Consider the following 25,827-nt stretch of genomic DNA (forward strand, 5'->3'; position numbering starts at 1 on the left):
GCCAGCAGAAGGGGGATCCGGGTGCTCTCTTCCCAGATGAGGACTGAGGGAAGATCAGTCTGCTTCTTGTAGTACTGAGGCCTTTGACACAAATGAAAAAACACCATCAGCACACATTCTGGGAAAATTCCAGATAAAACCTCCCTACAGCACGGCAATGCTTAACACATACTTAGTTGAAACAACTGCCGCATCATGTCCCGGAGGCAATGGGAAGTCAGTGAACATAAAACAATTCTTTTGTACGCTGTATAGTTTTGCCATGGGCTTGAGGATCCATCTGCCTAGAAGGTGTTTGAAAAATGAAAGCTGTTATCTTGATTTTAATTGTTATGAATGTTTTTGATCAAACAGCAAGCCTTTATTCAACAAACATGGTTATTATTCTGCAGCTCTGACCCACTACCGATTCTGTATTTTGAAAGAAATATAAAATAAATGTTTAAACCAAAGGAGATCCAAGTTTCTCTGCTTACTGCAAAACTCCTGATTTCAGATTCAAATGCATCATTTTGGCGTACCGGGCACAAACTACCCTTGCTTTAATGACAGCCTCAGCAGCAAAAGCACGAGAAGCATGCTTGAGTCTGGAGTGTTATAACTCAACAGCAAGCAATGTGCCTTGGGCCAGTACTGTCAGGAGAGGTCACGGGCTGGGAAGAATATTTTAAAAAAATCAATCCTCTAGGCAAGTTCAAGAAGAGTGTAAGGGAAGTAATATAAAACCTTTAAAATCTCCTAGATCTATAATGTTTGCGTAGGGGAGTGAAAGGGCAGGAAGGTAGATTATTAGATATAGAAGAGAAGTTTTAATTGGTGTAGAAGTACCAAAATACTCAGTATGAAAAGTATCGAGGTCCTGGACCAAGGAGAAAGAAGCAAGCCAGGTGTCAGTTTTCAGAGCAAGTTTCTCACACAGTGAAAGGCAAGCAAGGCATCAGCTAACAATAAAGGACAGCCATGAAAACGGGCATTAGAGCAACACTAGCGATTTGATAGGAACTCAAAAGATGCCACAACCAGGCTCCACCATTTTGTGCCCTACTATTACTAGGCATAGCAATACTGTGATTCTCACGTCTTTCAGGAAGAGCTGTGCTCTCAGACACTGAGAAAGTATGAGCTGGTGCTTATACTTTCATTTCCCTTCCCTCAATGGAGCAAAGTTATGCTACACTTCCCCCCCCCCCTTTTTTTTTTTTTTTTGGCACTCCCTTCTGTTGAGTTGTTTGATGTCTGAGGATCCCTGTATATGGAAAGATCCTCCCAAAGTCTTAACACTAATATCATTAATTTCAATCGTGCCCTGTATAGAACACATTCCTAGTCCTTGTGTTATGCATCTCCATCTGGGTATATTTCTCACTCTGTCTCAGGTAGTTGGTGACAAAGAGGCTGTCTTAGAACTAGTGCAAATGCCCAGATTAATATGGGGTTTATATATATATATATATACACACACACACACACACACATAAAACCTTTGTGCAAAGTCTTTCTGAGACTTAAGACAAAAAAAATACTTGGGGAGCCTTTACTGGTCTTGCAATTCCTGCTAGCTACTCCACTTTATTTAAATGAAAGAACACCTACAGGGCAAATTAAACAGTTAGCAGAATTTACTCTGATAGTTAGGCCATCAGACACAAGAGAGTCAATAGTGAAAGGCTCCCCTCCATCTCTGATTCATCTTTCTTTTTTTTTAGCATTGACTGTAACTTGAATCAACGCACTATGTCAGGTCACCTGATGAGCATAAGTGTCTAAAACACACAGGTACAATGGAATAAGTCAAAAGCTAGAGAAAGTCTTAATACACTTCCACACGATTTCTGAGATATTTTTTACCTTCTTCACCCTTTTAACCCTGAACTGGGGTCACTAATTTGCACACTAAGTTCAGAAGCATGCAGCTCACCCTGACTACTTAATAAACCTCAGCAAAGCCCTACTGCTTTAGTGCTAGAAGATCTATACAGACTTCAAAGGATGTTTTTCTGAGCCTGTTTAATGACCATGAGCCCACAGTATTGAGCTGACCACAACAGCTCACCTGCAGTCCACCATCTTTCTTTAGGTTGTGTTTTACCCTCAGTCTTGAATTTGGAATCCCCACCACACTGAGGGAGGGGGTAGGAAAGAAAAGAGTTCCCCTTAAAATATAAAAGGCAAAGTGCCTTTAGTGTAGCACATGGTTAGCAAGTTTTTAAGACCCAGACACATCCTCTTCTTAAGCAGAGACATCCAGGACGAGCAACATGAGATTATGATCCTGTTCATCTACATTCTGTGCCAGCCCTAAATATAAAGCAAGGTTGCTCTGAATATTCCACCCATTTTTTACCATTATTCTTCTCTGCTCTTTCAGGAAAGGCTTTCAGTGTGTTGATTACGTTGCTGTGCTGAGTTTCTAGAAATATTTAATCTAAAGTGACAATTTGACTAAATACAGTAGCTGCCATTTTACATAGCAAGCAGGAGAGGTGAAAAAGTCAGTCTGCTGTTTCACTCTTTGTGAAATAGATAATACAGCTCAGAGAACAGGCATATAACGTTTTCTGTCCATCAGTCCACTGCTTTCATTTTACAGTTTTATCTGCTATCTAAAAGCTACTTGTTTACCCAGTCACTCTTATCTTCCTTCTGTGTGAAACTCCTTTGCAATAAATAAAATCCCTCGCGTTTGCCATGCCTCCAGATCATTTTGATTTCAAACACACTCAAGATTTCATTTTGATTGCCCTTCCAAAAATGATATTTCATATTATGCCATAGCATCAAAATGGACCAATATAGGATAGTATTCGTGGTCTGGATTTTTTCTCTTTCTTTTCTAAACAAAACTAAATATATGTATCTTAAAAATTTGCCAGGGTATTTTCACTGAAATAAGATGAACCAGTATTAATGGAACTGCAGAGGATGGTTTCAGAAGTAAATAGAAAGATGAGCATAAACTAAGTTGACTACCAATGACTTCCTATAAGAAAGAGAAACTATTGTAGTGATTAATCTACTAGCGAGACAGGCTTAGCAAGATTATTTTTGCTGTTCGTTGAATCTCATAAAATATTTAGATGATCTCAGAACTTCAGCTGACAAACACACTGATGGCAATAAGAGGAGTTTTAGTCTGATACAATGATGCTAGAAATAAAAAAAGAAGAATTTAATCTATTGATAGTGTTAGAAATTAGCTTCTTTGCATGAACCTAGGAATATAATTTAGCTTTTTCCATTCACATGCAAATGCACTATTCCAAGTGCACAAAAGATATCCCAAGGAAGAAATTAAAACATTATAGATTCTAATACTAGGGTTATTACATGCCAACCAAGTTTTGTGCTATGCTTTGTTTCAGGTTCTGTGTGATATGACAGCTGTTTCTATTCAGATGATATTTTAAAGGAAACATTTTCTATAATTTCAGCTGACTCACTCAAACTAGCAATACTCCATTTTAAAATACCATTGAGAAAATGCAAAGCGTTTCTTCACTGAAGACAGCACTTACTGTTCTAATCTAATGCAAATGTTAGTTAGAATCAACAAGCCTGCACAAATGCCAATATCACTTGTCCCCCTTAAGATGATTTCACACCTAACACAGCAACAGACACAATTTGCCAGAACACACATTAAAAAGCAGTTTTAAATGTATCACTGTGTATTATCTCTATGGTAAATAACACAGTAGGTCCCAGATGGCTGTTCCAAACAAAGAAAAAACACCAAAACAATCCTGAAATACAACAAGGTCTGTGATACAAATCCAAGTGGGACTAATAGTGCAATCCCTAATAGGGACACCACCCTGATGTGAATAAAAGTTTTATTCTAGTACATGAAAGCCAACAGGTTGTCAAGTTAACGCATTATTTTCTTCTGAAGACAGAAATATTAATTTAAGTAGTAAAACCACCTTTTCCAGCTACTCCTGGCCAAGTCCCACCCCATTTCACTAAGCAGAAGATAGATGTATGGACTGGTAAGATTGACGAATGGAAGACTGAAGCACGTGTAGAGGTCTCAGGGAAGGACACACTGCCGAGATCACTTTGCCTTGTCAGAAGTTGCTCAAACCATATCCCCAACAGTTCAAACAGCCCTGTGCCTTTGAAAAATTAACAGCAGCAAAGCTTTTTGGGTAGGCAATACCAGAACAGTGTATGAAGCACTGAGGGATGAGCCATATGGTAATAAGAAAATGGCGGCCATTTAGGTGGCCATAGGAGAATCATTTGTTTTGTGGGCAGTGATCAAAACTAAAATGGAAAAAGCAGGAAGGTGGGGGAAAGCACCTGGTGCTGCCAACTGGAACAGCTGATGCCATAAAACAGGTTGGTGGTTATGCAAATGTAATCCATCATAAATCTGTCCCAGCATATGGTGAACAGGAGAATGAAGAAGGCCAAAACACCAAGGCATACTTCCTACCAGAGGCTGCTGAAGGTATCTAAGAACTACGAGAAGCATGACCAGACTAAGACTGGTCAACATGAATGTGCCCTCAAGATGAGGATGATGAAGGCCAAAAAAAATCTCAGCAAGGTATTGATTTTTGAAAAAGAAAAAGGAGACAAAAATAGCACCAAAACCAAACTGAAGATCTAAATCCATGTTGAAACATGAGCCTGAGCACTGATGGGATTGTTTCCAGTGCCTTTACAGCCAGGATGACCACTCTTGATACACTGGGGGTTTCTCACCATTTGGACCTGCCTGAGACTCACAAAACAGAGTTGTGCAACACAAATACTGACATATTGGAGCCCTAGCACTTGCATTTAGCGAAGTTTCAGTACGCCTCTCATCTCAGCACTCCCTGAGCTTTTTATTTTAACGTGGCAGCTCCTTCTTGCTCTTTCATCCCTCCTGCCTACTTATGAGAATGCAACCCCAGCTGCTAACCCTCAGCCTGGCATTGTGCACTGCTCCAGTCTCTCTTTCGATAAAATCACACATAATTTATTAATCCTGAGGCTGAGGACAGGTGCTGCAGCAAAAGTGGCAAACACAGCTAGGTCACTGGCAGGGAAAGTGAGTCACCAGCACACCTGAGAAGACATGTCCTGGCTGGCCCCAGTGTTAGCTCTCGCTCCATTTAGCAGCACGGATGCTGTGTGTCACACTGTGAAATACTGACCACATCAATTAAACCAGCAGTCCCCAGCACACCAGTGAGTAACTCATCAGCACTTACATAGCACTGAACAGAAGATACTCCTTGGGAAATCTTGCCTGGATGAAGTTTCGACATTGTTGGCTTCTACGTGTAATGTTTAGCTGATATACTATACATAAATGTGCTTCCTGAAAGAATCAGGGTTTGTATTCTCTCCTTTCTAAAATAAACAAAGGGCAGTATACTCAACAGGGTGGGGGGCGGCGGAAATCTACTGTAAATTTGACTTACATATCCCCCAACTTTCTGCATAGAGCAGATCATCATCAGCATGCACAGCAGATTACATCCTGCAGGAGACAAAGACAGTCCCAAAGCTGTTTCAAATCCATCCGTGGTTTTTCTAACTGATAAAAGAATGTTTGAGGCCGGAAGCCAGTTCGGGTTCATGTCACATCCCCCTCCCAGATGGCACTGAAATATTATGTTGATGCTGGAAGTAGCAACAACACTGTTCTCCTCAAAGACCTGTTGCCATCTGTTACCAAACCACATCAGAAGGGGCTGACAAAAGTCTTTTGTCCATCATCCTCTCATGTGCTGAGTGGAGAGATGGGAGGCAGCAAAGACACTCACATGCTGTCAACAATTTAAGCAATGAATTAATTGAAACTGGCAGAGAGAAATGGGCTGACAGGATTAAATTGGTCAGTATTTGGTCAATTCAAGTATATGCAGTTTATATAGAATTATTTGTAAGAACATGTCATTCAGCTTTAATTATCACCAAACAGGTGAGATGGATGGGGAAACAGAGGCAGAGAGGTAAAGCTACACACACAACGCAGGTGTCGTGGTTCTGTGCAGATCCTAAAGCAGAACCCAGGATGTCAGTTCTGCATCCCTTACTCCAGGCTGGGACACACAGATCCATTCTCAAGTGAGACCAACACACTAACACATTTCACAGGGCAACACAAATCCATCAAGAACTATCCTGCATGGAAAATGCAACTGTTTTATTCCATATTCTCATTATATCTTCTTCCAGATCAGTTGAATATTTTTGTCATATTTTCAGCTTTTATTCAAGCATAAAAGTTATAACTTGCCTCTAGTTTGAATGTATTTCTATGCTAGTATAAATATTTATCAGGCAAAAGATACAAAGTAGTAAGAACGAAAAGAGGTAGTATAGGATAAATCATTATATCAAAAAGCTTGCAAAAAAAATTGAGTATTAAAATACTCCAGACATCTGTTTGTCCTCTCTGAGAACAGAGTTCATTGATAGTCCTGCATTTATAACAGGCACAAATTAAATCTAGACACACAAAGGCAAGCTCTTCAAGTGCAGGGGAAGAAATGTTTATAACTTCAGATTATGGCTGGCCGAAAGCAGACACACTCACTAGACTTTCAGTCACACGGCACTGAAAACTGATTACCAGAGCCATTACCACACCAAACGGTGCCTATTAAATTGAAAGCAAAAGCCAAAATGTAAAATCTTTATCCCATCTTATTAAATGGCTATTAAATAATAGAAATGCACCAGCGAGTATTTCAGAATGACATTTACAAGCAATAAAGCACAGAAGACAAGGCAGACAATTTTCTCCCAAGTGCATTACTGTAACACAGAGACAGTTTTTAGAAAGGTGCCAAGGGGCAACAGCAGGTCACTCCAAGGATTGTGGGTTTGTGCTGTTTCTTATAGGTCTGCTTTATGCCATTACCCTTCATATATGTTGCTGCTCCAGACAAGAGCAATCGGTGCCCAGGCACAGGGAAGATCAGCAATCTACAATCAGCAAGGCAAAAGGTCACCAACCAGACTGTATCTCTCATCACTAAAATGACATGGCACGGTGTCCGGAGGTGGACTGGGCATGCCAGCACTCTGTCCTGCCCTCCTGCAGCACACACAAAGAGCACAAAGTCCGGGGGATACCTAAGCACCCTGTAAAGGAGGGACACCCTAGGCGAGCTGTGCTGGGAAGCCCATCCCAGCATGATCCTGGCATCTTTTCCCACACACAGCTTTTCTGAGGTCAGCTCGTAACCCGGCTCACACAGCCCACACCAAGGCCACCTCCTCTGAGCCAGCTGCCCACCCCACCACCTGCACCTCCCATGGGAGAGAAGAGATGCGTCTGCCCTGTTAGACATAAGGACAGCTAGAAAAACAGAGCGGGGAAGCAGAGGAGGGCAAAAAGCCTTCTGCACCAAAACAAGCCCAGAAGCAGAAATAATCAAGGCAGGAAAACCAGCAGCTTCAGCAGCCAAAGTTTTCTTCCCAGCACCTGTGCTCTGTACAGAGCCGGCCGCAGTGGCAAAGCAGACCTCAGGAAGCCACTCAACACTATGTCTGAGAGGCACCACGCGTTGTCCCCCATCCATTCATCCCAGGTGAATCAAACATACTGAACACAGGGCAAATTGTCTGAGCTGGCAAAGACTCCTCTGAACAATAAAACACAAAAGCAGAAACTGTTCTAAACACCTTGGCTGTACCGCTGTGGCGTTGCCTGCCCCCGTGGGTGAGCCCTCAGCAATGTATTTCTGTGCTCTGCAGAGTGCCTGTCTGCTGAAGGGCTTTGTCATCCAGCTCGTAGTGAATGGCTTTTGTTAAAACAATGGGGTATTTTCTTTTGTATTGTTAGCCAAATTGATACAAAAGAATGTAAGAAACAACACAACAATACCAAAGCGAGAGGGGAAGCAAGCAGATGTGCCTCAGCACTACACAGGCGTCCAAGCCATTTGCAATTATTTTCATTTACACAATGTTTCCAGCTACAGCTGAAAGCAAGGAGAGCCGAAGCGTGTCATCACTTTGTAAGCTAAACCAAGGCTCTTTTTCCTTTGCCTCAGGTAGAAAGCCTCCCAGCTTTGTGTGATTTCTCTGGAATTGCTCCCTCAACTGACACCTCTCTAAAGACTGTATTTTCTAAGCGAGTAGTACGAGGAGTTTACTCAAGCATTCACACAGGGCTGAGTCGCTTTTTGGTTCATCTTGTCACAAACACTATTTGAACTAACCCTGACGACACAAGGGTTATCTGCAAAGGCTGGCATCTCCCTGTGCATTGTCTTCCACCCAACTTTATCCAGTGCTAAAAAGCATTTCAGAACGGTAGGCTCACCACCCCACAGATAACTGTCTGCAATAACACAATCCATTATTCTCACCGTTTTCTATTTCACATGTAGTTTCTGATTTCCTCCCCTTTCTCTCCAGCGCAGCAGCAGTGGTTGTACCACAGACACGCCAACACACCCACACTACTATTACAGTAGGCTGTTATCTCCACAGAGACACCAAGACCAACTGCCAAATGCATTTCTCTGTCTGTAACTCTTCTCCGACACACTGATCGGGCCCAGCCCTGTCCCAAAGCAGCTGTAGAAATTCACAAGACAGATGGTCATACAAGACTGATGGGGAAATATCCTGGACCACCTCAGACCACTGGTGCTGGGACTCCACCAAATAACACCTGGCTCTGAGAAATGCCAGCATCTGACACCCAACTGATACTGAACAGATGCACAGTTACAGTGCCATGGTGCCTTTCTTGGGAGAGTTTCTTCCGAGATACTTGGCTGATCTGTTTTCTTGACAGCTATGCAGCTCAGTTGCTTCATTTTTCTTATTGACCCCAATTCAACAACATTAAGCATGGCAGGGCAGAGCTTGAAGTTATGACACATGGCCTGTGCAAGCATGGCTGATGGTTTTAGCCCCATCAGCTCTGCCTTTGTTGCCGAGAGCAGCACAAGCTGGATGCAAGAGACAGGGCTACTGTTTAAACAATTTAGCAATTAACAAACCAAAAGACACTGTCAAATGTGTTCTGTATATAGATGTTTTCCACAGATTATTGTTGCTGTCTTGTCTTGGAAGAAATGTGTCACAAGATGAGCATTATTTGCTTTTTCACCATGGCGTAGCCATGATTTTGTATTTGTATGAACAAGCAATGCAAATACTTCATAAAAGCCTTTAATAGTGTAATTCAGCTAGCAGTGGCAACAGTAATCAGCTGCTTGCTTCAGACACTGAGCAATCTGAGAGCTTCCTCTGATTGCATCTCAATATTTTGCTAAAAGCAGAGATTTCTGTACATGGGTGGATTAAAATAACAAGTATGATTGAACAGGTGTGTACAGGGGATGTCTACAGTCACTATGAAGTATTCATACTGTGCAAGAGAAAACAAATGGGAAAGGTGAAGAAAAATGGGCATCTTCAAATTTTGTCCATATTAAATGAATATCAATTGTATCCACTTCAAATGAATTATAAGTTCTGCCACGGAGCAGATTTATGTACACTTTGAGATGGTACTGAATAATCTTCTCATTAACAAAAATAGCTCAAACACGACAGATTTAAAAGAAATTCTGATTTATGTGTCACCAACTAGATTTTGGAAGTTTAGAGAATTGCATATATATGCTGGCTCTAACAGAAGTGGATATTTCAAAAATCAAGTCAAAGTCAAGAATAGCATTTATTCATTCATATTTCTAAAAGGTGAAATGCCTCAACTGTGCAGTAAGTTGTTTCTCACTTAGTTATGCCTCCTCTGTATTTAGCAAGGCATAACCCTAAAGTGTTTTCACAAAATATCTCCTGTGTTTTCCTAACCTAATGCTTCACCAGTTCTGTGACACCCCTTAACTGTAATTATACTTTCTCTAGAATTGCACCCTAAATAGAAATTGAACTACTCATGCTGCAAATTGAAAGTCTTCTATGCGAAGCCACACAAATAACTTGCATTAGCATTAACCTCCTCCCAAAATTTGATAAGATCACTCCTGTTTCTCAGGAAGATGATACTAATTGCTGCTATTTTATCAAGTCCAGGCAAACACATGTAAGTGCTTGAACAACCTAGACATATTTCCCTTAACCCTTAGAATATATGGATGACCTCATGTGAAGACCCACTAACCATACAGGCATGGTCGGAGCTGCTGTCTGTATATGGGAGCTAACAAAACGACAGCAGGCAGCATAGCATTTCACCCCTTAAAATCAGGCTTTGTGGCACTATGCACTTAAACAACAAAAAAGCTCTTTTGGGATCGTATAGCAACTGAGGAAGAAGTGACACAAGAACACTGTCCCAGCTTTGTTAGATCAAGGTCCAAAGCACCCACAGACTTCTGCTGTGTAATCCTGCTACCTTGCTCCAGCCCTCTCTGACCCCCCAGCATGAGCTCCCCAGCTGCACATCAGGCAGTTTCCCAGGAAGGACTCAACCAACACCTGCCCCAGCCTCTCTGGTAGCTTGGCTGTTATTAAAGGACACAGTTAATTACCATTTAATCCTCACCATTTATCTCTTCCCTTCTGTAGTCTCCTGTACCCTCCCTTCCACTTCCCAACTAGCTTGCGTCACTGTAACTCGTTAGGCCACCCATTGGGTTAGGCTCAGACCCTCCTCATCACCCCAGCCTTTGGGAGAAGCAAGTCGAGTTGACAAGACAAGGCCTGAAAGTACATCTACGATAGACATCAGTAATAATAAATTAGAGAAATACTGTATTCCTTTGTTCATCTAGAAAATATGACTGTGGAATGTTAATTTTTATTTTTTTTTTTTTTCCTAAACACTGATATGACAGTAGATCTTACTGGTCAGATAAGTGACTTATTGCCATGGGTGTTAGGGCAGCAGGACACACTCAGACAGGACACTGGTACTTACATGCCCACCTGAATTTTCTACTATAAGATCTGATGCCCCATCCCACTGCCCCTCTAAGTCAGAGAATTCCTAATTCTTTACTTGCCAGGCTTAACATTGGAGTTCGTTATCTGCTATATGAAATCATCACTCAATGAAATCAAAAGCTTCAATTTCAGTAGTGCCATGTTTTAACGCATTATGTACAATATCCAGAGGAAAGCTCTTCTGCATTAAGAAAAACCAGCGTATATTCTAGAAGAACCAGTCCTACAAGAGAAAAGAACTAGGCTGCAGAAATAAGCACACAGTTTTCACCTCTAACGTTTACAATTTCATTACCGAAGACTTCAGAATATTTGCTTGGAGTAAATTCATTATTTCTATGAACCAGAAAGACTGGAATTAAATTATTTCAACAGAAAAATTGTATTAACATTTGTTCTTGAAATGCAGCATTATGATAACACGCTTTACACTGGGAACATTTCTACAAACACCTTTTTGTTCTCTTCCTGCTGAACAGACTATAAATATCGTCAGATAATTAGCAAGAGAGTCCAACTAATTAATTACTGCAGACCTAGTTATACATTGTTATATTTGTTAAAGGGACACGGTCGTGACAGCATTCACTGACCAAATTCACCATATGCATCTAGAGAAAGTGGTAGATTTACAACTGAGCCAACTTTAGCATGAAAAAGAAAATTCAAGGAGACAACGACATGGCCTTACACCAGGGACATGGTTTACTGCACAAGCGAGGAGCAGAGCTGTCCTTCCATGAAATGGCTGGAAATACGGTTCCTGGTCTAGGAAGGAGACACAGCAACCCCATAACTCTTGAATAGTTCTCAACCCCAGGGTAAGATAATTAGAGAGTAGAGATACCAATATAATCATATTAATTATATAAGTTCATGGTGTGCCCCTTAAAACCCAGCAACCCTTTTCCCAGCCTGTCCCGGGTGCAGAGCCAGGTCTCTCCTACTTTGTAAGGAACACAGCTCGCAGGGTCAGCAGAGGAAGGTGACTCCCAAAAACGCCCCGGGCAGGCAAGCCAGGAAGCCGGCAGCTGTGTTGGTTGAGGAAAGACAATTTATTTTGTGCTGCCTTGTGAGGGGGGTTTTGTTGTTTGAATTAATAAACAGGGCCCTGAGGAAGAGCGTGAAAGTGATCTGAGCATGTTGTTTAATCCTTACTGCCTATTCCCTAGCGGTCTATGCTAATCATGCCCAGCACCATCTGAAAACTGAAATACACAGCTGCCTAGCTGCCTTCATCATATCTATTAGCCAAAACATCCACCTGCAAAAAGAGAATATAAAAAGAAAAATCTCACATCTTAGCATTACTGCAGCTAAAACTAGAAAACAGAAGTATGCTGTACCGGTGCAGACATTTTTGGGTTAGATTTGTGCTCTTTAATTAAGCAAAACATTAAGAACAAGAACAAAAGACAGTAGAAACAAGTGCTTGTGGAAGTCAGCTCACGCTACCTTTCCTGCCAGTTGTAAAGCTGAATTTTAATAGCTCACCCTGCTATTCTCCTTGCTCCAGTTTCAAAATCGCGTTACAGACAAATACAGCATAAGGTTAGCATCTTCAAGAGTCCTTTGCAAGTTGTTTTTCTAGAAACAGCATATGTGAATCTGATTGTTATCTGAATCCTTGTGTTACTTTACATCAGCTGTGAAACTGCTTATGCTAACAGGGGACAACAGAACATTTCCCGGTGGATTTGTGAGCCTGAACTCCACATGCTGTCTATGGACATTTTGCACCTGGTCTCCTCTGTGAGACATTTCATGTAAAGTCATGAGAGCAACAAGAGAATCCTAAAAAAAATAATCTGCATAAATCCCTATGCAGCAGCACTAGGAAACTTTGCTCATTCAAGTAGTTTACTAACACCATTTGGAAAGAGAAAAATATCTGAAACACCCTCAACTGGGCTGAAGTATTCACATGCTCTGAGATGGGAAGTATGAGAAGAATAATTTTCACCTATAATTATGTTACATGACTTAAGATTTGAATGCAAACCCTGGGAAGATAACATATCTCATATTAAAGGAACTTACAGAGAGGGATCACTTTCAGATCTTCAGGTTGCATGCTTGAGAACAGCATGATGTTGTCAGCACCTTTTGGATGGTCTTTTTCCTGGCTGTGGACAGCAACCCTACCTATCACCCACCACTGCAGTGCTACTATCCTGCAGCAGCACAAAGACTTGCCATCACGCACATCTGCTGTCCTAAGCCTCCTATAGGATGGTTCTCCATCTCAGCAAGATAATACGTACCATTGAGAAAAGATAGTTCAACTTGAACAGGCTGAAAAGAGACAGAGAACAGGGCAATAATCCAAAGAGACTAGGTACACACAGACAAAAACCACCCAGGTAGCAACAGCCATACGACTGGTGCTAAAAAACATTGAGGGGAAAAGGCGAGCATCTTTCCAGAAGCTCTCTGGGCTAAGTCACTCCGCAGCTAGTAGCAACTGAGATGAAACTTTAGTGAGGGACAGCTTGTTCTCACCTATGCAATTAAGGGCAGCTCCTGGCCTAAATGAAGTGGCCAAGGGCAGGTTGCTCCAAGGGCTGGAAAGCAGTCTCAGCCTCCCGGCTCCCTCCGGCCACCCCAGGGAATGTGAGTCAGCGACCCAATTTTTTCAGACCTCTCTCCACATCATTCCCTGTCCCACTTTGGCGTCCAGCCCTCCGGCTAGGGCAGGAAAACACAGGTTTGCCTGCTCTGCTGTGAAGCCTTGAGCCACTCTGAGAAACTCTACAGAGTGTTTGCACCTTGCATTGAAATTTCTGGGCTATTTACTCAGTTTGCAAGCGTATGAGCCAAATGCACGAGCAATGTGAGCCAGAGACTGTAGGACAGAGTAACACAGCTGTTAGCTGGGCTAGGGATGGCTTGCACCGGCCATTTAGACAATCCCAGGTCACCAACACACACTTAGAAAAACCTAGACCTTAGCAACAAAACTCACTGTCCAACCACTACCATGACACAAACAAGTAATCAAAAACACAGCACACAAAATGACAGATCCCAAGACCCAGCGTGACCCTGAGGAGGGGCCAGCGGGTCCCCAGACTCCCATTCCTGACCTGCATCTGGTCCTTACCCGTGCCCTGCATACCAGAGAGAAACCAGCCAGGCAAGCTAAAGGACAGAAATCACCAGCCATAGTTTGCCACCTCAATTCACCAAGCAATTTTTTTCCACAGTAAAATGTGTTTTAATACCAAAACAGCTTTCTGCCATATAATCCTAACACACCTTTCAGCCAAAGTAATGACAGACGTGTCTCAAAAATAAAGAACCATTATTATTGATCATAAAAATAGTAGTTTATAATTGGGCTATAGCACTTACTAGCCACATCTGATATGTATTGTATCATCTCATTTTTTTCTTTTTTATTAAATGAAATAATTTTCGTTGCTCGTGGGTTTACAAAAGGATAACCAGGAATTGATTATTCAACACTTTCAGAGAGAATCCCTTCATTGATAAGAACATGGTCTTACAAAGAAGCACCAAAAATTTGCAACTAGTGAAATCAAAGTCTTTTACCTTTCTCTTTGCCCAGCTTTCAAGCAGACAATATTACAGCTTTTTTCTTATTTTGCATTCTATTGTAAATCTGTTTCTTGACAACCTGGTAAGATACAAAGTAATAGAGACATGACATGCAGTTAATGTTCATTAGCAATATATTTATACATATGTTGTTGTCTCAACTGAATTAACTTATGTGCAAAATAAAAAGACCAACTTCAAGTGGATTTAAATTATTCCATGCCATAGAGTATATGTGTTAAATAGCCTAATGCCATTTTCGAGAAAACCTATACTATACCCTTCTCCAGTGAACTGGTTGCAGTTTTTCTGCAATGTCTTCAATTTTTCTGAAAAAAAAAAAAAAAAAAAATCTTAATTGCCATTGCAACCAGTTCACTGGAGAAGGGTATAGTATAGGTTTTCTCGAAAATGGCATTAGGCTATTTAACACATATACTCTATGGCATGGAATAATTTAAATCCACTTGAAGTTGGTCTTTTTATTTTGCACATAAGTTAATTCAGTTGAGACAACAACATATGTATAAATATATTGCTAATGAACATTAACTGCATGTCATGTCTCTATTACTTTGTATCTTACCAGGTTGTCAAGAAACAGATTTACAATAGAATGCAAAATATGAACATTTCTGGTGTCCAAACATGTCTAGGTTGTACATTAGCTGGCATTAGTACGAGACTGTTCGTGATTTGCATTTATGAAGCTCAGTTGGTAGCAACCAAGCCAATGCATGAATTCATATGCATCAAAAGCCCATTTTAGTATTTTTTGTGAGAAGCACCATTTCTTTACTGACCATTCCTTGGTTTTAATGAGTCCTACACTCCCCATAGAATGCACATCCTTAATTTCAGGGGGAAACACACTACATGATACATAATGTATCAACCAGAATACATCATTGTAAATTATCCTTAAACCAAATAGTACAACATTTTAGCTTCAGTCAGCAACAGCAAACAGGAAGAAGGTTCCCTAGCATCATACTCTGAGTGCTCAGTACTATGTGTCCGATGCCTGAAGGCTGCCTGGTCACAATGGGTCCTCAGACAAGTAAGCCCATTGCTGGATGTACCACATTTCTCTGTCACTGGGAAAATGCCACAGCTGGTTTGATTTTACTTTTTTTTGCATTTGTTGTTTCGTTCCCATGAATGGTTTCTAGTTTGATTGCAATCCCACTCTTTGAAATAACTTATACTAATTAGAAAATGAACCCATTACCAGTCCTCAAACTACTATGATGACAATGTAGAGAAAGACATCAGATGACTTCATGATTTCATTCACCACCTTTTATCTTCTAGAAACTCAAGTAAAGTTTTGACCGACATCAGTAAGAAAGCATTTTTAACAAGGATTCTACTCCTTTTGTATCACAAAATTATCATTACAACAATGACATAAGTGCTTAAAAAAACATAACTGGGATGAGAAAGAAAGATACTTCTTGGATCAGGACCGAGCCTCTGGTCTAATCAATACTATTCAGTTTAATATTATTGCCACATAGAATAAAGTGTTCGTAAGGCAATAATTAGGTGTTAGTATTTGTTTTCATGAACGATTTGGGAACAGTACCATCATTATATCCTTTTTGAAATATCTAATGAAAGGAAATACAACACAACCACTTTTTTCTTTAGATTGTTAAATGTGCATGAAACATTTATTGGTTCTTGAGGCAAAATTAACGTGTACAGGGAAACACCAGTGGTCTGTTGTTACAAGGTTCTACTGAAAAGAGCAGAACTACATATGGGGTTTGTTCCAAAAATCTGAGAGACATGCTGTGTTGAAGTAAGATGCCTGCCTGGAGTAACACTGCATTTTATAATACAGAGCAGAAAGATGATTTGAAAGTTCTCCTCAACAACTGCATAAGCAGATGATCAAGTAGAACACTGGTCCAATGCTTCTTTTAGCAGGCCATGAACTCACAATGAAGAACTGAAAAGTAAGCTTGAGTATCGATTGCTGAACATGCATGTGAGATACTGGGAAATGCACTGCACAAACACAAGAAGAGTCCAACAGTGCTTAGAGAGCCAATTTATAAGCAAACTTTGCTGGCTCTCCATTTCTTCATTTCACATAATAAATCACTACTGTACATCTTAACATCTGTGTCCAGGATTCCTCAGAAAAGCACTAAGCAAACAAGCATGGCAAGGACAGATCTACCTGTACCAGTGAGAAAACATCTACAGATGCAGGTTCAGGTGTCAAAAATGAACAGCTGTATCACTTAAAATATCTTTTACCTACTTTTTTCAAGTCTTACAGGATTGCATCACTATGAACTATTTTCTGAGTCAATTCTTTCCCAAATACTTTCTCAATTTAAGGAAATGAGCTCAAGACAGCAGGTGGGTATAAAGAGAACAGTTCAGGGCAATATGACCCATAACAGGCTCTGCAAGAAAAGAAATCAAAGTGTTTCACATAACACATCACAGAAGTCTCTCTGAAAGTCTGATCTTCCCATATGCTAAAAAAACTCACTTCCCAAAGCCTACAGGACAGGAGTACACCAATAACTTTATGTGGAGTTCCTAGCATTTAAAGAGCTGCAGGAAGGGAAAAATAAATCCAGCTCTCCTAAACACAGTCTAAAAAAGAAAAATAGGGAAGAGAATGGCCATAACTCATGTCAAACCTCAACACAGTGAAGAAATAAATTCAAGCATCTGGTGTCAGGTGTGCCAAGTAAGTGAATCAAAAATGCAGCACAAGCTTTGCCCGAGACCTGGCCAGTAGCTTGGATGGGGCACAGAGCAGGTGGCCAGGCACTGGCCCAGAGAGTCCAAGCTTTGCTTCATCTTCCAGGGAAACAGGCATGGCTACCCCCACTTCAGTGATGGGGGAAGAAAGGGAGCACACTATAGCTGCTGGAAGCAGCTAGCTCTAGCACAGAAGAAATTGCAAGAAGAGAGAGTAAAGCAGCAGCACACCTCCCAGCATGCAGCTTCAGCCAGGTTCCTGCTAATGGTAAGAGAGTTCTGCAAGTTTTCCCTTATCCCACTGAACTGGGTTATTTGAAAAATGCTGCTCTTTAATCCTTCGCCCAGCTGAAAATAACTGCATTTGCTTTAACACAGCACAACAAAACATTAACAAAATGTTACTAATCACTAGAGAAAGCATCCGCCAAAATTAGCTCTACATAAACCAAAGGAAATTCTTGCTATGCATAAATGAGGCACGGCTCTGAAAAAAATCTCTGCTCCCTAAGCAAATAAAGCCTTTCTCTCTTTAAGGAACTGGTTTGTTTTTTCTTTCAGTTTTTCCTGAAAATCCCCTTCGCTGCAAATGAATGCCCGTGGTAACTATTTAAGAACAGCTCTGCAGTAAATCCTTGCTGCCACCCTTCAGTTTTTCATAACTTTGGAGTGCTGCAGCATTGCTGTGGCACATGCAGATACCTCTCACAGTTATGGGTCCCTCTGGAAACAACTGTGCCAAGCAAAGGAAGGGAAAAGGGAGCAGAATTTATTACATAAACACATTGCCTGCTTCTCTTCACTGACCTCCCCTCCAGTACGTGCTATTTTCCTCCGAAAGCTCTAGCCTCTGCAGCATACAAAGCCCAAACACAATAGGATCAGCACATCCTGCAACCAAAGAGATCGGATAGAGCAAGGTTACCCCAAATGTGGTTTCTAGTCAGAACCCCAGTGTGCCTGGCTCCCTGACATACTGCCCGAGTGACCCCAACTGCCAGGCATGAGAGAGGGGGGCTGGGACCCTTATCACCAACCTCGGTGGTCTCTCAGACCCTCAGCATCCCTCCAGCCCCATGCCCCAGTGAGAGGCTCCCACAGCAGCGTCGATCTCGTCCCTAGGCATAGGCTGGGAGGTCGATGAGCCTGAAGGTTAAAAAGGACATCTGAGAAGAGAGAGGATGAGGAAGGTGGCTTGGGGAAAGCAAAGTGAAATTATTTAGGTCAGAAATTCAAGCTGTTGATTTCAGTGTTAACTTGAACCACGATTCATTAAAAAAAAAATAAGTCAGCTGATCTTTCCTGGCTACACTCTCAAAACTTATTTTTCCAAAGATAGATCAGTTCTTGCCATCTAGTATCCATCAAGGCACTTCATTAATAACTAAATATTCCCTTTACACTCTTTGACCCATCTTTTAAACACTAATAGGGTATGCTACGTATACAGTAAGGCACTTCTGCAGCCTGACATATGGACTTGCAGTTTTTATATTTCATTAGACAGAAGAAAACTTGGGACTCTATCCGGGAGCTTTAAACGGAAACTGGAACCCAGTTCTCTTTCTCTAACACCTCCTGCTGTGAGGCCAAAAGCACGTTTTTCAATAGAAACCACAGAACAAGAAAGGGACATGAAGAAAGATGAAAAGTGACCTGGACCACTTTGGTGGGATGGAACGCTAGAGCTGGAGGATTTTTTCCACCTTTGCTCCAAGACAGATCTGGCGTTCACATACGTTTCAGACTTGCTCGATACACAGTACTTCTCAATGACAGTCATCTCCAGGAACCCGTGGACGAGATGTCCCATACCCCACCTGGATATTCTGAGCTAAACCACACGCAGAAACCACAACCTCTGCCGCATCTTCTTGCTGATAAAACAGAACTCTATAAAGTCCTCCTTAATCTTTCTGTTTAGGGATTTTACATGTGGATTTGGTACAGACTCCCATAAACATTGTATAGTTGCCTTTTATTTCTCCTGGCTGGCTCACACCTGAAAACAGGTATTTAGCTTTCAGTTACTCAACATACCAAATCCCCCCCATTTTTGAGCTTACATCTGCTCCACAGCTTTTCTTGGCTGCAGGCCTGGGGACAAATGAGACATAAGAAGCTCGTAGGATTTTGCCCAGTGTGTTCTGTGTGTTTCCTTGTGACATCTCATCAACTGCTGCACACCTTTTATTGTTAAAAGCAGATGGTCAAACTGGAGAATGAAAAATCCCCCACTTAAAATTGCCTGAGAGTGTCCCTGAGCCTCTGGAACAACTGAAGTGAAATGGTGTATCAGACCAGGGAAACCTCTAAATTCACCCACTGGCAACTGTTTACACAGACCTCTGCAAAAAGAGACCAGTAAAACTTCCCAGCTTTGTTCAAAGTCCCAGTGATGTTCCCAGGCCTGTTTTATCCTCCATTTTTTAAATATGCTGATAAGTTTTGCAGTTGTTCCACTTTCTTCTTGTCCTCATTGGGCTTCAAGAAGAAAACTGAATTTGTTTCACCTCAGGATGTGCAGAAACTGGGGGGACAGGGGGTGAAGGAAACCAGAGGACCAGTTGTATTTCACCTGTTTTGCCTCCCTACAGGTGGGCAGGTATTCTTCTACTCATTAATCTCCTGTCTCAACAGGGAAATTGGAGCCAAAGCCCTGAGGGAAACAGGCTTGAGGATTTTTCGTATTTTTTGGTGAGCTCGGGTAGAGGGAAAATAGACTTCTGTCCCTGTGCATTCAACCACAGTATTTAATACAAGTGCTCTGAAAGAATTTCAGAAGTAGATGCTAAAATCAATCTTCTCTCACAGGGCACCAACACAGGATTACTCACTGCCTGGCACAGACATGGATCTCTCTGGGATGGATGCCCTTCTCGCAAGAAGGCCCACCACAATCTATGATGACAGCCCCATCCTGTCAGCTGTTTATGAGTTATACTTTTTGATCCATATTTCCTCCCATTTCTGAGACCTGGGTTTCAGGACACAGCAGAGACTACAATGGGCATTCAAGGAGATATAAACAGGACTCCTCTCCCCACAGAATCCCTTCCCTTCCTCCCATGGCTTTGGGGCGAAGACAGAGAGATCACAGAGGAGTCCTGTTCCCTGCCAGCCGTAGGTGGGAGAAAAGAGAAGAGATAAGCTCAGAGAGTCCTTTAGGCTGTAGGAACAGTCCTACTCACAAGTTCAGCTCTCCATCTGCCAGACTGGCTACAGGAACAGCCAAATGGGCAAAGCAATTAATGTGTGATTGGGGTTTAATGTGGTATGTCTCTTCCACTTACATTTTGGCTGTGTAGAGACAGAAGCTAGGATCACTGTGAAATTATAAAGAACAGACCTTCAATATTAAAAAAAAGTCTTTTTCCAACCAGTGCTACAAATTGCAGTAGGTCAGGAGCTGCTGTTCATGCAAGTGCGCAGCTCCTACTATCAGTGCTGCTATTAGGCTGAAGGGAACAAATGTTACTTTTCTTTCAAAAAGATACAGGCCAAGGTCAAAGCTTATGTCATCACAAACGCAAAACATGAGAAGCCTACACATTGCTTTCAGCAAGAGTTCATTTCGCTGACATGCAGTTTTCTATTCATTTAGGACATTTCCATCTAAGATTAAAAGCCAGAGGGTACACTCTGTACTGACCTTCCTCCAACAATTAAAAAGAACACAAAATCTTCAGGCATCAGAGGGAAAAAATTGATGCCAATTTATTCTTAGATAACACAGCATCAATGAGCCCAATCGATATTGCACACAAGACAGTCAGCAGATTAGGCATTTCTTTTTTGGGGGTATGCATACTAGCAAAAGAAAAAAAATTGCTATAAGGATCAAAGCATAGTACAGAAAAGCTGATAATTGACTACAGTTGCAGCTCAGTATTATATTTCTGAAAAGATACTACCAGAGCAATTTGCAGCATTCAACAAGACTCATTTTCTCCACTGATCTCTCAAACAAGTATTCTTCATATTTGGTTAGCTATTAATTGTACTGGGAACTTATTTATCCTGAAGGACAGCGAAGCCAGCACAAAAGGATTTTATTGAATATTTTCATCTAAATAAAAAGCATGGATCTGTTTGGAAGCAGAGCTACGCTGGCTGCATTACATTATTCTCAAAGCTAAGTTCAACCAATCAGTTTTCTAAGACTGCAAAAAATAAAAGGGACAGCAATTGGAAGTACATTTAAGACCCTATAAATCATGATATATAAGGCAAATGCACATGATTACCCTATATTAGAGACATTTTATTTTATTATCTTTCATTTTCAGTAGATTTGGATTTTTTTTCTTCTCAGAAACCGCAGTTGTGATTCATCACAATTTATGTGAGTATTCTGGCTGTTGCTTTGTGGCTGCCTGACCCAGCTGTATTCAGCTAGAGGGTCAGCCCATCCTTAGAACTTGGCTCTTTTTCTCTTTTATGCAGAGGATCCCCAATGTCAAGAAAATTCAGTGTCAGATCACAGAGGGAGCATCTGAAACAACTCTTCCCTTGCGTCTCTGAGTGACCTTTTGCTGGAAGAGCTCTAGCTGGCCAAATTTCAAACGCTGGTTTGTTTGTTCTAAAAATGCTGGCCCTCCAGCAAATTTCTTTCTAACTAACTGAAAGTTATCATATCAGGCCTTAAGCTACGCTTCATTTCAAAAATAAAACTTTTAAGCAGAGGCCTTTCACTGCCAGCCAGATGTGGCAAACCCTTCTCATAACAGTTGCAGTAGCTATAATGAATGGCTCAAAATGACCCGTTGAAGGGATTGCAGGGGCAATCCTAGTTCCCACAACTGGAGACTGTCAGGGTGAGATCCCATGCAGAACACAGGCACTGCAAGTCAGGTACTCCAGTGTTAACCATTTGGACTCCTAGTTCCCAGGGCTGAAACTCAAGCTTAGAGTTAAGCCTCTAGGCAGGTGCTAATGCTACGCCGTGTTGTAAGTCTAAATGATGTCACAGAGTCTGGATTAAGAACAGGCACCTATAAAGAGTTTTTGAATGAAACGAGGTGTCTGAAAACATGCCTACCGGTACAGAAGATATTATCTGTCTCCAATACAACAGCAAACACCTCTACCTGCCAGTGATCTGTACTGTACATGTCCTAGCTCAACACCTGACGGCAATCCAGCCCTCTCAGAGACAGGACGTTATTTCACTGGACATACACAGACCGTTATTACTGTAAGTTCCTGTTCCTGACAGCCCAGACAGGACAAAAAGGAATGTTTTAACATTGGAGTAGCTACCTCATTCCCCCAGGAAACAAGAGCTGCTGCTTTGTGAAGTTAGATGAGTAACAGGGAAGTGCAATCCCCCAGAAATTCGATGTTGGAAGAACGTAATGAGTAGTGGCACAACTGGTGTACACGTGTTCCTGGTTGTGCACCTCTGACATTTAATAAGAATTCTGGTTGCATTACGTACACGTGCAAGAATAATCTGTTTTCAGTCACTGCTGAGGTATTAAATTAGGAAAAGTTACTAATTAAGAGACTTTGAAGCTGTCTGGTAGAATAAACTGATACTTTCTTTCTAAAAAGGTAATAAGGACACAAACAAAAGCAAGCTTTCACTGAAGTGCAGACCATGGCATATTAAGGAGCTAATTACTGAGCAACAAAAATTTATGACCTCCATAAAAAAAAAACACCAAAACAAAAGAAACAACAGGCACACACAACACCACCACCACAAGACAAATATTTGTAATTGCCTACTTGAGAAACAATTGAGAACTGGATTGGTAACACCAGACTCCCTCCACGTGTTTCAAGCAAACATTGATTGGAAATGTCAAAGAATCAAGACCTCATTAACAAGAATTTGCCCAGCATTGATCTAACCCTCTGTCCAGTCAGCAGAAGTGTAGGGTTGTGATTCTGCACTGGAGAAATACCAGGAATGGATGGTTAAAGCAAAAAAGCAAAACATATTAGGCAGAGAGATGGACACGTTTTTACCCTCAGGCAAACCAACTATGTATGGTTATTTCATTACTAAAAGTTTTATTATCCAAACAGGTTTGGTTTTGTGGGTTTTTTGTGGTATTTGTTGTTGGGTTTTTTGGGTTTGTTTGGTTTTGGTGTTTTTTTTTTTTAAGCTAGGAAGATGATTTATTAATCCTGTTACACTGTTCCCATCATAAACTGACAAGATATTGAGCCTCAGCCTGCTCCCACTCAGACAAGTCCCTGGAGTTGCACTGGTATAAGACCAAGGTGAACATGAACAGAATCAGGCTCTCAAAATTACACCTGTCACGTACCTTCTTCCAGTAGGAACACTAAATATGGTACCTCACCAACAGGCAGGTAGTTTAGGAGTTTTAAAAGCACAGAGACAGTCTTAAAACACTTCAAATATAAAGAGCAGCTCATTCAAATCCACATAACTCTTGATATCACCTCATGCCAATGGAAAACATGACTATTTTTTTCTATAAAATTTTGAATAGCTGATGAAAATTGCAGAGTGCAATTGAAAAGAAATTTTCAATTCCCCAAAACACATGAATTTGCTGATATGAAAAAGAACCGAAGCATGGAGTTTCTCAGGTCTTGGTTTAGGCACAGCCTCAATACTAGATTTTGCAACCACATACCATGCCCTCTGCCTTCAGAAGTAATCTTTCTTGTTTTCTCCCTGACCTCTCCAGTCCATGTTCCTCAGCCGATGGGCTCAAGCCTCTCCAAACAGCCCCATTTGCTTCTCTTTAAGGGAGGCACCTGTACTGCCACTTGCTCGGACACTGCCCCTGTCGCAGCTTCCCTGCACATCTCCAGGCTCTGCCTTTCCCCACTGCAACACCTATCCCTCCCTGTCCCACCCCTTTTAGCACAATTCACAATTTTCATCCCAGACCATCTCTGAAAAGCCTGCACAGCCATGCTTCCTGCTAACCTTTTCTTACCCATCCCTCTGCTCCAGAGTATCTTTTCTTCTAGGTTGTCTTCTCCATCTTGTAAAACTATTTGTTACACATTTTTTAGTGCACAGTGCATGCCTGAGCTGAAGCTGTTCAGCTATTCTTCTGAACTACCACCCAGGTACCCCTACCCCAAGCTCCCTGACATTCACAAACTGCAACTGCTAGAGGCAAAATCATCATTCACTGGGTTGCGTGTCAATTTTTAAAGTAATTTCAAAAAAAATTTGCCAGCCTCGTTTCTAATAAGCCTCCCCCATCTACTTTGAGAGACCACTTTATAGTCTTACGTTTCCTAATTTTATCCCTCATTCCATCCTGAACAGTTATTTCCTGCTTGATGCTCATACCCTTAAAATCATTCTCTGATTATGTCAAAGACCCTTCATTGTCACTTAGCTAAGTCATACATCTCAGATTATTCTTCCTTCCTGGTACAAACTGTATTCCCAAATGGCTTTGTTTCTTAGATTGTCACTGTCTAGGAAAGATTCCAACAGAAAGATTTTAATTGCAGGCCATGATAGCGCTGTCCACCCAAAGCCACCTGACACTACTCCTAGCAGTTAAAAATGAGACAAGTGAAAAGCCTGTTTTTTTGTCTTCAGACAGAGCAAAGCAGGTGTCTAGTTAACACTGTGCAACCTAAATTCATTACTTCCACAAAAAGTAAAGACAAAGATTCTTGCATTCTCTCTACCTGCTCTTCTCTCAAATTCCTGCTCTTGTTTGTTGTCAAGCACTAACTGACTGCTGGTGTCTGTTGACCGTTTTCCTTTGATTGTCAGTGCCTCTGAAGTCAGAATGCTTATAAGACATTCAAACGTATTTTAATATGTCAACAAATTTACAGCAATAGATCAGAAAGCATGCAGGGAGCGAGCAGGTAAAACCGGCACCCTCACCCTTACAAACAGCAGTGGAGTCCCACCTTGCAGAAGATGCTCCAATGACAGAACCAAGAGTCCAGCCACTTGCACAGTAACTTGACAGCTTTGTCACAGGCTTCTTATGCAATCATAGACAAGTTCAAGAAAATTGTTGCAAATGAGTCTTCTAGTTCTAAACAAAAGATAACAGGGTGTTGTGAGTACAATTACATTGATGATTACCAGGTGCTCAAAAAACTGTTGCAGTGGGCCAATATAAAACCTGAAAATAACGATACAATGAGGGGTAATGCACAACATATTCATTTAGAAAATGTGACCTTCTGTTGTCAATCCTTCTTAAACTAGAAAGGGCAGATGTGGATTTTTCAATTTACAAGCCTGAAAATTGCAAATTGAAAAGAAGTCACTTCTGCCCTCTACTGTGAGATAGCTAAGCATGAGTGACAAGTAGACATGCTTTAAATATAACTTTAATTTCTTTTGAAAGCCATTTGCAAGAACTCCTGTTCTCTCCAATTCTTCTCTGTAGTGAATTATTCTAGGGTAGAAGACAAGTTCTTGATAGTGATATGAAGATGATGAGTAGACCTGTGTTTCCATCAAATACATTCTGTGAACATGGTATTTTGTAACAAAAGAATCATTTAGTGATTTTGCAAGTCAATAAGACAAAACAGAATAATTAATGTCAATGGTATATGATGAACCCTTAACAGTAGTAGGAAACTAATTGCCATTAACACACAGTACCTCAGCTAATGATTCTGGTAATGAAATTGCATGATTGCATGGAATTACTTGCATTCTCTACATGGCAAGCACAG

General features: G+C 41.2%; 1 long non-coding RNA gene across 1 annotated transcript in view; it reads right to left on the reverse strand.

Annotated features, from left to right (window-relative positions):
- Nucleotides 1–25,153, reverse strand: part of LOC114015637 (uncharacterized) — a 270,614-nt gene extending 245,461 nt beyond the window's left edge. The window contains exon 1 of the long non-coding RNA XR_003559672.1: nucleotides 25,042–25,153. This is a non-coding gene — a long non-coding RNA (uncharacterized LOC114015637). The remainder of the gene's footprint in view (nucleotides 1–25,041) is intronic.
- Between the last annotated feature and the right edge of the window lie 674 nt (nucleotides 25,154–25,827).

This window comes from Falco cherrug, chromosome 15 (assembly GCF_023634085.1).
Source record: "Falco cherrug isolate bFalChe1 chromosome 15, bFalChe1.pri, whole genome shotgun sequence".
Classification (NCBI taxonomy): domain Eukaryota; kingdom Metazoa; phylum Chordata; class Aves; order Falconiformes; family Falconidae; genus Falco; species Falco cherrug.